Source organism: Nothoprocta perdicaria, unplaced genomic scaffold (assembly GCF_003342845.1).
Source record: "Nothoprocta perdicaria isolate Ctin4 unplaced genomic scaffold, notPer1 scaffold_15, whole genome shotgun sequence".
Lineage (NCBI taxonomy): Eukaryota > Metazoa > Chordata > Aves > Tinamiformes > Tinamidae > Nothoprocta > Nothoprocta perdicaria.
Window position 1 is genome coordinate 4,654,527 of NW_020454649.1, and position 13,499 is coordinate 4,668,025.

General features: G+C 42.4%; 1 protein-coding gene across 1 annotated transcript in view; it reads left to right on the forward strand.

Annotated features, from left to right (window-relative positions):
* TUB (tubby bipartite transcription factor) overlaps positions 1-13,499 on the forward strand; it is a 112,087-nt gene that overhangs the window by 42,744 nt on the left and 55,844 nt on the right. The gene's annotated exons all lie outside the window — the stretch shown is intronic.

The following is a 13,499-nucleotide window of genomic DNA, read 5'->3' on the forward strand; positions in this document are numbered from 1 at the left end:
CATTTTCAGCTCAGAAGTGCCAACATTGTTCACAGCAAATGGCTTGGAAAAATGTTTTAGTTTCAATTTTTTTCATATAAACTACCAGAATGGAGAATGTTGCTGATCTAAACAGCACTCTTATTTGTCAGAATGATGAATACTGTAGCTGAGCAATGGCTAGTTACTTCACATAATTTATTTCAGAAGAAAATGCAAATACTAAGGAAAGCTGCTATATCGATGGTTTGTGGTCTGGCCCATTTTCAACTTTTGTGGGGAAAAAAATATTGATCAAACAATGTCGTTGATACGAGTAGGTTATTGAGTGATTGGTAAACGACTCCAGACCGTGTCGGTACTGTTGCCCACCAGAGAGCGGCTTTGCTAACACTGCAGGGCTGGCGCGGCCAGCGGTAGCACCACGTCTGCCGCTGCGTGTGGCTCGTGCGCTCCTCACTCGGCAGGGACCTCCCTGGGATGTCAGGGAGCGCGGCGGGCAGAGCCGCTGCGGCGCCGGCCTGTGGGAGCTCCCTCCTGCGCGCCGGGCGCGGGACACGGACGCTGGTGCTGGCAACCCCGCTCTTCGTTATGCTGGATTTCCCCTTCATCACCACCTAGCAGCAGCTTGTTCACCCTTCTGGCTCTGCGAGTGGGAACTCGGTTGCCCATCAGATTACCCAGCTCATGCTCAGATTTCCTGCGGCCTTGAAGGTGAAGGTAGGCTTTGCTCTCCCAAAGAGAACTCGAGCCCAGGACTAGCAAAGACCTGACTACGAAGTCTGTCCCAGCCAAAAATCTACCACTTCAAAGAGAGATAAAATACAGAAGTTGATGGATTTTTGAATCAAAGAATGAGCAACCCATTCTATAAATGTCATATATGGCACTGATTGAAGCAGCAACGTTTGAGGGAGACCGTAGTTAACGTTTATCAGCTCATTATTAATACTGCACCTGTCAGGTTTTATGAAGATTTACATAGTGTTATAGAAATAATGGCCCAAGTCATCAGCTGATGTAAATCTTCACTGTTCACTCCAGCACTGTTAGACTCTGAAAATTTTGAGTTTGATTTGCAGTTCTTATTGTTTCACTAAATATTTTTTTTCTGTTTCCACAAGCTTTGCAGTATATATTTCAGGTGGCATAGACAATGTTAATAAATCCATGTAAATGCTGGAATTTCCCTGGAGATTAACAAAATGAGGTTGATCTCACAGAAAGACAAGTACATGACCTTGCATTGCTAATGAAATTAAAAACACTGCGGAGATCTTGTTACAGTATTAGCTCTTAACATTGCAGCTCTACCAGCAAAAGTGTAATTTGATGCTTATGCTGCAACAGCAAATGCAATCCTTTTAATTTCCAAGTTGCATCCCTGACATGCAGGATTGCCCATTTGTCTTTGAGATTAGTTCTGCACAGTGTCTTATGAAGTGAAATACATTGAACCAATCTGTTCATTTGCAAAATGATATTTGATGGGACCTATTAATCACCTCACTTTGATCATTATCTTTTCATCCAACTTCCTCCTGCAATTTCTTGATCTGAATTAGGAAACTGCTCCCTGCTACTCAGGGCTGTCCGCTTGGGAAATGCCGGGATGCAGGGAAGCAGGGAGCAGCCGTGGAGGCTGCCGAGGAGCAGGCCTGGCCCCGGCTGAGTGCCGGAGCCACGAACCCTGTCCTAGATGGGTCTGGAGAGGACTGTGGGCTGCAGTGTTGCTTGGGCCATGGAAACTGAAGTTCAAGACCTTTTGGAGTAGGAGCCGAGAGAAAAATTCAGTAACATCCCCAGGTTAGGTCTAAAGGAGAGACCTGAACAAATAACAGTGTGTCTTGCCAGCCCTTCTCGCAAATAAGCCATGCGGGTCCAAACTCTCTATGCCTGCAGTCTTGGGCAAAGAATTTGAAAAGCTTGAAATCTGATTTAAATTTAAATCATAATTGTATTTTCTTTCTCATTTTGATTTTTATGAACAGATGGACTATAGCTAGCTATTGCCTTTGAGGAGTCTTTAAATGTGTAGCTCTGCGAGCTATTTCCCTGAAGATTGATACAGCTGCTATTTCTTCAGCTATCTCTGAATCATCCTCAATTACTATATGTCTTTATAAAATAATTATAGGTTTTATCCAGGAACTGAGTGCAGCTCTGTATTTTTCATAAAACACTTACACAGTGTTGGTTAGCAAGAGGGATGGTTTTATCAAACTCAGTTTTCAATTGTGTAGCTTCAATTTTTTTTTTCTTTTTATTTGATGCTTGACCATGCAGCAGCTATATTCCCCTGGAGCAGAAACTGAAGAGCTTGGGCTGCTCCATCCACCCCTTCAAACTTACTAATTTGCCTGCCAGAGTACATCACACAGGGATGAAGTTAGAGAAGTTATTAGTTCAGATGAAGCTATTCAGACTTTCACCAATAAATAAATGATCATCTTGCCGTAGAGCATCTCTATGTGAAAGATAGTCTGTTCTCTCCCTGTCCATGCTCATACATCCTGTGGAGCCATTTTGTAGAAAAAGGCCTCAGTTTTAAATGCAAGGTGGGAATGGTCTGAATGAAGGAAGGCTGTCTGGATGCAAGGGTGAAGGAGGCTGGATAATATCCCCATGGAATTGCTACTGGATGGTACAGGTACAGTTTATAGGAGTTTTGTTTAGTCTTTGCACTTCTGTATCAATATATTTCCTTGCAGTTGTCTTGGCCAGTGACAGATATACTGCAATAGGTAAGGCAGAAGAAGGGACCACTAAAACAGCAAAAGATTCTTGCAGAACCTGTCTGCACAGCAAGGCTAGCAGGCGTTTCCAAGTGCCTGAATGAATATACACAGGCTGGAAAACATTCAATAAAGGAAAAGTTTTGTTCTCTCTGGACCTTTCGCTTGTCCTGCCATCCAGGGCACTCTTTGTTCATTGCAGATGTTGGTCATAAGCCCTGACCTTTCTTCTGCATAAATACTAGGAATTGGGGAACCGTATAGCTTCCAGTGCCTTTTATATAATGGCTCACAAGGGGATTCTTCTTTTAATATGAGTTAGCAAAGTTAAAGGTTATGAGTGTTGTCAGTAAATTAGAGCTTTCTGCTCCGTGGAAGTTAAATTTCCATCTTTATTTTCTGTATTATTTTGATGCACATAGCCTATAATTTACACATCCTGCTGTGGAGGATTGCATAAATTAATCTTTTGTCTGGAGGAGTTTTCAGCGTGTATGTCACTGGAATGAGCTATGGGCGGAGTCCAAAGCCTAACTTGTCTTCAGCCCAACATTCTCAGCAGCTACTGCTGGGATTCTGCAGCGCTCCTTCATAGGAGGTGCCATTTCTAAAAGAATGTCTTGCCGAATAACCTCAGACCTGTGGAGTTTCCAGCTTTGATAAATTCTAACAGTCAATAGCCTGACTGTTGGGGATATGATTGAAACCACTGCACTGATTTTGGTTTTATTTTAGATCAATTTTAGTTTTTTTCTTCTTTGTTTTCTTTTTTCTGCTCCCCCCTTCCCCCCCCCAAAGCACAGTTTGTTGTAAGCTGATGAAAAACACTTGCATTTAAGGGAAGAAAATAGTTTTTCTGTGGGCTATTTTCTTAGAATTCTCTCCTGAAGATGCTTATTATTGTGAGGCAGATCAGAGAAATTCATTCTATGTGTGAGGCCTGGTTGGTTCAATGACAAATACCCCTGGTGACAAACAGTATGCTGAGTATCTCTGAAATGAATGCCCGGTAGTAAGCATTTCAACTTTCATAAATATCATGGCACAGTATTCGGCTTGCAAGCTCAGTTTAGCGCAGACTGACTTGGATAATCTTCTAAGGTGTTTGCTTTTGGGGTTTACACTGCAGAGCTCCCCACGCAGACTGTTGGGGCAGACATTTACATTCAGGGGCTGTCCTGCACAGCCCTCCTCCTCACGGGTTTCCCATAGCTTAAGGAAAGAGAGGATAAGTGACTTGCTAAAGGCCATGCAATCAGGGCCTGGCCTGAGAATCTCACTCTCAAACTCAATCTAATGCCTTCTTGATAAATGGCAGTTTCCTGTTTTGCCGCCTCTTTTGATGCTTTGCTTTGATGCCTGGGGTTCTCCTCTTCTTCAGGGATGACAGATACTCATAATGTTATCTTTATTCATGGATGTTTTCTTTTAAATAAAGGGTGAGGCATGGCTTCAGGGATACAGCTGATCAGAAGACAGGGAATGTAACTTTGAGCATCTCTTAGAAATAACTTTGTTGCTGGAAAAAATGGCATTCCTTGAGATAAATACATTTAATCAGTTCTGTCCTTGAGACTGCAAGTGGGACAGAGGGGCCTCTCCCTCCCTTTCTGAAGCCCTACCTAGATGTCATTAGACTCACCGAAGAATAAACACTGAGTCAGTCCAATGGACTTCTGAAATGTCTAGTTATTGCCAAATATTTCCTTCCAGAACATCAGTTGCATCTGAGCCACCAACTGCTTTACAATATCTTATCTCAGAGTAATCCTATGTTTAGATCTGTTGGAGTCTGCACACAGTGAGGAGAAAAGCAAAAAGCAACAACAAATCAAAAAACAAATTAAGCTACTTAATGTTAGCTAGCAAAGGCACGTGGCATATGGATGCACACTCTCTAACAGCAGAACTCTGTGAGACTGAGTGCTTTGAGTGTAACTTAGCACTATCATATCTTTTATACAGACTGACTTGTTTTAAGAAGATAACTTGAAGTCAAATCTGCCACTCAGAAAAACATGTAGTATCTGTTTCCTTTCAAGTGTTGCTCATTTACTCTACGACTGGCATGTTTTGTGCAACAAAAATTCATTACCATGAAAATCATCAAAAGCCATTCCAAATGTATTAAGATGCTGCTAAATAGAAAGACCACCTTCATCACCACCTTCTGCTGGTGTTTCAGGTACTGCATGTCGCTACCTCTTTCACCCCAACTCACTCCTAATTGACCATCTTACTCCAATATCCTATTACGATATGCAATACTTGTGGCGACTTTTTATTGTTGTGGTGGTTTTTTTTCTAGCCTGCTGGTATAAGGGCCTTTTGTAGGTAGTTTTCTGTGACTGTGTGCAGGCTGGTATGCATGCTTCCCTCCACCCTTTATTTGTTGTTCTCTTTCCCAACATCAGTTTACCTATTACCCTTCAGTGAACTTCTCAATGCTTTCTAGATTGGCTGTGCTTTTTTTCTGTTTCTTCTTGACTTCATTTCCTTCAGTGATTCTCAGTTTCATTTTGTGGCTTCTGTATAAAGGACAGATCTTTTGGTTAACTCCATCTGCCCGCGAGTTAAATTGGAAAACATGCGGAGAGGCAGGGAGGAAAATTCCTTTAGGTCTTGGAATTAGTGTGTCTCAACACATCTCTTTGCTCCTGCAGTACAATACAGCATTGGCTGTTAGCAGGCTATTACGTTACCACCTCCTTAATATATGGGAAGATGGTGTAGACAAGGATCAATAAATAGCAAGTGTCAGAATGAGGAGACCGCTTAACCGTTCCTGAGGAAGCAGCAGGGTTCTCTGAAAAGTGCTTTTCTGAGAGCTTTGCCACAATTAGGGCATGGCGAGAGGGAGCAGAGTTGCACAGCAAGAGTAGCAGCAAAAAGTCTGGGCCAAGTATCCAGTATTTACACTTAAACACAATTGCTTATCTGTGGTTGCTAGAGGTATACCATGTATTTGATATGCATATAGAAAATATCTAAACATTCGCTGGGAAAAGGTCCATCAGTGGTTTTGGAATGAACTCTTAGAAAATCCTGAAATCCCACACTTTTTTTCTTAACTTCACTCCCACTTCATAAGGCTGCCTTCCCTCCCAGTTTTTTCTACTACTTTCTCATCGCAGGATTCCTTCTTGCTTATGTTTCCAAGTGTGATGAGCTTTAGAGATCAGCTGTGTGTCCAGAGGAAGGTGGGGCAGTACTGCAGAAACAGTAAAAATCCCTCTCTTAGGCCTTTGAGGCCCTGGTCTTTTTGAAGAACCTCCCTAGTTTCTGTTTAACTCCAGGGAGGAGGTGGAGCTGTGAATGGAGGGACAGTAAACTCTGAGATCACGGCCACATCCCACATCGTTGGTGCAGGAATGGGCGTGATGGGTGGTAGCAGCAGCAAGAAAACAGAGGCTACAGCATCCTGAATTGTCTTCTGTCCTGTACTACTATTTTTATTTCAAACCTCTAAATTTAGCTTTTGATTCTTAATCTTCCACAAAAGTGCCCCCTGCTTCTAGGTGAATGAATGCATCGTGTCTTTTATTAGTGTACTAATCCACTGGTTTCACATTCTTTCCTCTGTAACACCTAATGCCCATGCACTGAAGGATGCTGTACCTTCAAGTTGTTATTTATTTAGCCATACAGAATACATTTTATGTGAATCTGGAACTATTCCTGTACTGGGTCAGTTTGGCTTTCCCACTTCCCTTCTTCACTGCTCCTGAAGGAGGTGGTTGGAGAAACTGGTCACAGGATTGCTGCAAAGGTGCCATCAGGAGCTGAAATCTGTATCTGGCAAGTGAATGAACCAGGCATGTGAACCCAACTGACTCCACAGCAGGGAAGGTGGAGAGGAAAATGTGGCTGTCGGTGCAAGGAAGGTGGAGCAGGGTTTGGCTTGGAAAGAAAGCACAGAGCTGTCGTCGATGAGATGTGCAGTAATTTGGGAGATATTAGTTGCTCTCTGAAAAGGGGCAGAGAGGCCAAAAGAGAAGGCTGCTTTGTGTAAGACCAAGGGAAGCAAAAAATGGTAGTCATCTCTGCACATCTGTGCAAACCTGCACAGACTGTGTTTTGTATCCATGTAATTTTTATAAAATATTTAGTACAGAGATATAAATCTGCTTTTGCTATTTGCTTTCTTTTTCTTTGTTTTTAATTTCTACCCTAAAACTACATGAGCAATGTTGTTTAGCCTTATCTTCTGCCTTGCAAGAAAGCTCTACTCTTTGAAGAATTTAGTATTTTAAAGTAGAAATCTCATTTTAATGCATCCTTTTTGTTTTCTTTGCAGTGCTCTTTGAAAGTATGAATATGTGTTTTGCTTAGTAATTAATTGGTGCTTAAGTACTTACCATTTCATGTCTAGAAGGGAAACTTTAAAAGCCTATCTTCTTGTCTGGCTGCCAGGGAAGATATTTTGCAAACAATAGCTCCTCCAGCTCCTTATAGAAAAGGAACAAACAAAACTGCCTTGATGTGTACGTGCTGGTGAAAGGAGGCTGCTCCAACCATCCACCAGGTTAGTGAGGACAACGTGCTCGTGGTCTGCTGAATGCAACTGGAACCGTGGGGAGTCCCTTGGGGTAGCCGAGGGCAGGTCCAAAGCGCTGGTGGGGATGTTGGGTACACAAGGGCTGCCTAGGCCCCCATCTAATACATTTTTCTGCAGCTAAATTCCCCCAAACTGGCAAACAGTGAACTAAAACATTTCATAAAAATATTTTGAAATGAAAGTCCTTTGCTGGACCTGGTTATTGTGCCCAGCCGCTCAAATTTAGCTTCTATTGAACTATTTGGCCACAACTTCACTGCTCTGTCTATTGAGGTGAAGTGAATAAATGGTGTGGTGAGATCGATAGCATTAATAACTCTTGCAAACAAAAATCCTCAGTCAGCTGTATAAGTTAATGGAGAATCTATGTGAAAATGTAATGTATTTGCTTGGAATGAGTATCTGTTGCATTAAATTGCAATTCAGAGAAACACTGAGTAAGCACCACGCTCTCATGCTGCCCTTGTATTGGTGGACAGGGAGGACTCGGAGTGAGCCTGGCACCTCATGCTCACAATACACTGCGTATGCCCTGTAGATGGATGCTTCAGGGAAGAACTGCTCATCAATTCCTAGCTTACCCCAGCTACTTTCTAAATAATTTTGCCCTTGCCTTGATTTATCAACTGAATGTGACATTGTATTAAAAATGATTAAAAATGATGATGCCGAGTAGTCATATTAGCAGTGTCATATATGGGATAGAAGTGCATGTGGTTGAAGTCAGTCAGGCTAATAAGTCGTATAAATTCTGAATGAAAATTAGGTGCAAATTCAAATATATTTAACCCATCGTATTGGGAAAAGATCACCAAAACAATAATATAAGTACCCAGTCCTATTCCTTGCATGGAGTTTTAACTGCTAGCCCATTTTAAGCAATCAAATGAAAAGAAGACTAGAACTAGAGCACTGTTTAATCTTAAATATCATGTAAAGAATTGAAAGACTGTAGCATGCTTCCTAATTATACAGATGCTCAGCTATTCTGAAGGTAGTCTGCTATTTTTCTAGATGCTCTGACTCCAAACAAGATCATTCAAATCTTTTCTTCCTTGTACGTTGAACTCAACCTCATTTTAACTTGATCGCAATTGCGACTCGGTGCTGAAGTGTAATGGAACGTTAATTCCTTCAAAATCTATGGCTCTCTTATTCCTAAATAAACTGGCTTCTTTTAGTAATCATGTTTGATAGGAGCAGAAATCTAAAGGGTATAAATTGAGAAGGTCATTATGTTGACGTTCCAAATGAGCAGTTATGGCAAAGCGCTTCTGGTGCTGCTTACAAGTTCTGCTGGGAGCATTTCAATTTTCTGGCTCGTTGTTAGGTGAAGTTAATGGCTTTTAAAGGCACGTAAGTCATATCCGAGTTTGAAACGGTTGTGGCTAATCTCTGAGGGTAGGCATGGTTTTAAAGAGCTGTTTTCTTTGTTTAGTCCCCAGTAGCTAAGCAGCAATGTTGAAAGCGACGGCCTCAGCCGGAATGGACAGTTTGAGACCTATGACTTCTTTACACTCACTGGCGGTAATGCCTATGAACGCTTTTACAGAACAGTTGTGAAGGATGTACTGGGCTTCACACTAATCCTGAAGCTTTGCGATAATAAATACAGTTGCCTCTTCCCCATGCTGCAAAGGAGAGAGTGTTTAATAAGAGAAACAGTTCTGGCTTTATCCTCTCAGCAAGAGAGGGCGAGCACGAAGACGTGCTGCCGCTCGCAAGCAGCCTTATGAGAATCCCAGGGACAAGGAACCTCGGCGTGCTCCGGACCTGCCGTGGGGATGGAAGGCAGTATGGTAGGTTCCCTCTCTTGGCAGCTGAGGGCAGGGGGATGGCTTTACGGGCAACAGTTTCTTAGGTTAGCCTGTCTCTTTGCAAGAGACTTGGTTTTCACCTTAGCACCTGGGTTCATTATTGACAGTGGAGAATGAGAGTGGTGGATATATCGAGTACAAGATTTTGGGAGAGATGTTGAGTGCTTTTACATGATTCGCTATCACAGTAGATTTGCTAAGTAAGTGTTGAATCTGGGTTACCAGTGGCAAACAGTAGGACAGTAGCGTGGTTCCTGCTGCTGGTAGAATAAACTCAATGACTTTTCCTCCTCAAAAGTTAGCATTTTCTTGTACTTAATTCCTTTGTGGGAGTATGTAAATATAGGTGTCAGCTGTATTAATCATCAAATAACTGGTATTAGACTGGATCTCAGTGGAGCTAGTGAGGTACAAACTGAAGCTCCCTATGTGGAAAAATTACTCTATTTGGGTGGCCAAGGAACCCTATTCTGATGTTGCAGAATAGATTTTATTGTGATATTTACTGGTATTTATGTTTCACAGCCTCACAATAAAACAAAAGGAGAGTCCAACCATGTAAGGACTCTAAAAATGTTATCATATAACAATTTGTCTCTTTCCCAGAGTTTTCCTTACTAGGAAAACAAGATTTAACTAGGGCTTTCTGATTGAAAATACAGGGAACGTGTACTTGGCATAAACCTCATCCAAAGCCCACAACAATGAGCAGAATTATCTCTGTGATGATCTTACTTGCTTTATTTGAGCCATTTCTTCTTGTTGATTTGTGGAAGTTTTAATACCCTTACTGCTATCCCTAGAGCTTATTCTGAATTTGTTTCAACACATTCCAAAACTCACTGCTTGGGAAGAAATCCACTGAATGAATTAAATTTCACTTTATTATACAAAACCTCAACTATTTCATGTGGCCCTGGTTAATCGCATGGTTTGATTTTTTAAAGTAAACACGAAATATCCTAGATGCACTTGCATCTGATCACAGCTTTATACAGAAGAGCTCATGAACCTTGTTAGGAATTCTCAAATTTGTAATGAAAGCAGATTATTTGGCATGGTTTTAATTCAATTCTGATAGCTTGATATTTTTTAGATACATTGGAATAGAAAGTCTAAACACGGCCATTTCTGTAGTAGCATAAGCATATCTCTATTCCTTGTCATTTGGAATTTAAAGTTAGAAATGTCCAGGCTGATAAAGGAAAATCCAGAATGCTTACACATTTATGCCAAATCTGTCCTGTTTGTACTATCCTATGATTTAAAATGTTTAATAGAAATGTTTTTTGCACTGTTTGAACTGATCCAGGGACCATAGTCAGCTGTTGTCCTTTGAGAACCTGCTGAAATGCTAAGAGTAAATACCAAATTAGCCTCTTGGATGTCTTATGAATGAGTTAGGAATTTCGCCACATATCACATCATAAATTGGTCCACAAATTGGTGGTGTTCACTTTTTTGTTAATGTTTCCTTGAAGTCACTGGAAGCCACTTCAAGGGCAGCTAAAAGAGCAATGAGACAGGAGCTTAACTGAATATATATCCTGACCTTACTGTAGAAACTGCAGGGTGTGGAAGAAGTTCCAAGCCAGGCAACACAGCAATTTCTTTATGTATAGCACACAAGATCCCAACAGGGCCACGCTCACTAATAAAGAAGCAACAAAGAAACAAGTGGATGTGGTAAAAGGAAGAATAAAGATATGGATAAAATTAAAATCCCACTATAAGAAATATCCTGTGCACTTTTCCAAATTAGTATATAAATTTAATGCTTGATTTGTCACAGCTTCAATTATTTAATTCCTCCATCACTGCAAAACTAGATCTCTTTTAATTATCACTCTACACCCTCAGTGAAGAGCCTGTATCTGTTCCTTATTTTACAGCTTGCTTAGGTTCTTCCCACTCCCTTTCAACAGCCTTGGTGCTTTGATGTCATGCTCTCTGCCCAGATTGCCAGAAGGCTTGCAGTGGCAAATGCAGGTGTTTTTTGCCTATTGGACAAAGCTGTGTTGTATTATTCATCAACTCAATCACAAGCTGTATTAGTAGGACACTTACACAGAGAACAAAACGGGAGTAATTGGGGAAAAGGAGAAAGACGGTGCTCAGGGAGACAGGGTTGGCAATGGAGGAACTGTGTTTGAGATTTGTATAGCTGCTTTCACCTGTATTTTGCATGTCGTTTATCTTTTAAATACTGTTTTTTTTTTTAAATCTAAAAGTCCATCTTGCACACTAGCTTGATAACTTCTGAGGGGTACAGTTCTCTTTACGGATATTGCCTAGAAATCATCATTATCTGTAAGTGTTACATGCAGGTATGTTTTCCTAGTTTTTGTAGTGGTAACGCTTGGGGCAAGTGGCACCTGCAAAAGCCAAGTTCATGAGCTGATGAAAATCATCAGAAGCATGAGCGAATGCTCTGCACCTCAGTCTGGAGGCTTGCTGCACAGGAAGATGAGCACCCTGATCCTGCCTATAAGGGTTTCTCTAATTCCTGCTGTTGTTCTGTGCTAACCTGGTGTGTCGGAGAGAGAAACAGGCCAGCTGGAGAAGGAGGCGCTGGAAACGTCAAACATGACACTGTAAGAGGATAACATAGGATCAGGGTTGGGGAGGATGAGGAAAGGGGGTCAGAGGCATAGGTAAGGAGGAGGGCTTGGGACAGATATTGAAGAAAAGTTGACTTGTATTTGTTTTCCTTACCCCCTATAACTTTTTTGATATTTTTTTTCCCCTGTCTTATCAGCTCACCCCAGATGGATACTATGCTGTGTGCACCCCTATCTTCCAGGACAGACTGTCAGTCTTCCGTTTTGAATGTCTAATGTCTCCCTGTGCTTTTATTTGTGAACACAGACTTGGTCTTAGGCTGTTTGAATGACAGCTTGCACTTCCGTGATTCAGATAGCTCAAAGCTTCAGAGGGATCTTTTTGACATGCTCATCTATCAGGCCTTATACTTAAGTTTTTTTTTAAATGCATCTTCTACTAATCAATCTTGAGAGCTTTTGGCTCTGAAGATGAGAAACTCTTCTTGTTTGCTCAATTCCTTTGCTCTTTGCTGCGGAGGCTTCAGTAAATGGCTGTGGTTAAAAAGCATGCAGCACAGTGCTGGTAGGTGGGCATCTGGACCAGTAACACTCCCGTGTGTGTGGGCACTGCTGGGTGTTTTACTGGTGCAGGACGTGCCTGATGGGAGCTGGGATCTGTCAAGTCTGGTGTCTGATGCTAGTCAAGAAAGCAGCAAGTTATGTTCTAACGCATAGATGGGGGATAATTCTTCTGTAATGTGAGCTCTCATTTGGGTTTCTGGAAAATGTTTACATTTGATCTTCTGGGTTTGAAACAAGAGAGTCTTTCAAAAGTTTGTAAGAATGAATGATATGGTAGCATTACTGGTATGTGTTGAGGATCCACTTTTCAAATCTTATTGGATTCCTGGCCCCAGCCATATTCTTTGGTTGTGAGCTCTACTACCCAGCACTGCTGTGAGAGGGGAAAACCAAATTTCCTTTAATCAGATTTTAATTTCCTACATTATAATGTAATCATGTGCCTCCTTGTGATATAATCAGGAGAGTGGAAGTTCTTGTTTTGGTGTTCTGTTCTCCTATTCTAGATGGTCTACTTCTAAAACCTTGTATCTATTTTCTCAGGTAAAAAGTTTTCTCCTCCTCTGCTCGGTTGTGCATCCTTCCATACTCTTCATCATTCACCCTCCCTTCTAATTTTGCAGTTCTTCACAAGGGGATAGCCTGTACTGTATGCTGCTTCACAGGAGTTCACAGCACCAAGCGGAGGAGCAACATAGCAATTTGGAGCTGGGCTAGCAAGGCACATCTCTCACCCAGCTGCTTGCCTCTGGCTTTATCTTTACCGGGGCAACATGTGCCAGACTTTACTGTTCAAGTGAAAGCCTATTCTGTGTGGAGAGATGACTAGAACTAACAGGAAATCGTCTTTTTCTCTGAATTTCTCCTTCAATGGAGTACACCTATTATTAAAAAAAAAAAAAAAAAAAAAAAAAAAAATCCGACTATTGTGGGCCATCTAGAGATTATTCAGAACACCGATAGTCCCCCGGAGCCGTGGCAGCTTCCCCAGCCCTGTCGCGGGCAGCAGCTCCTGGGGGTTTGCGGTCGCGCTGGGCCGGGTGCTGTCGGTTGAAGCCACCCTTTTCCAGCGGGTCTCGGCAGGGCGAGGCGCGAGGCGTGGCTGCCGCAGCCCAGCGGCGCCTCTTGCCCTGTGGTATCTGGCTCCGGGGCAGGCGGGGCGGCTGCTGCAATTCCGAACCGTGCTCCCTCGCCGCCCCTCCCCCCACCGCGGCGCGAGCAGCGCTGACCGTTGGGCGGCCGTTGGGCGCCCGGGGCGGCCGTTGGGCGCGTTGCGCGCCTGGGG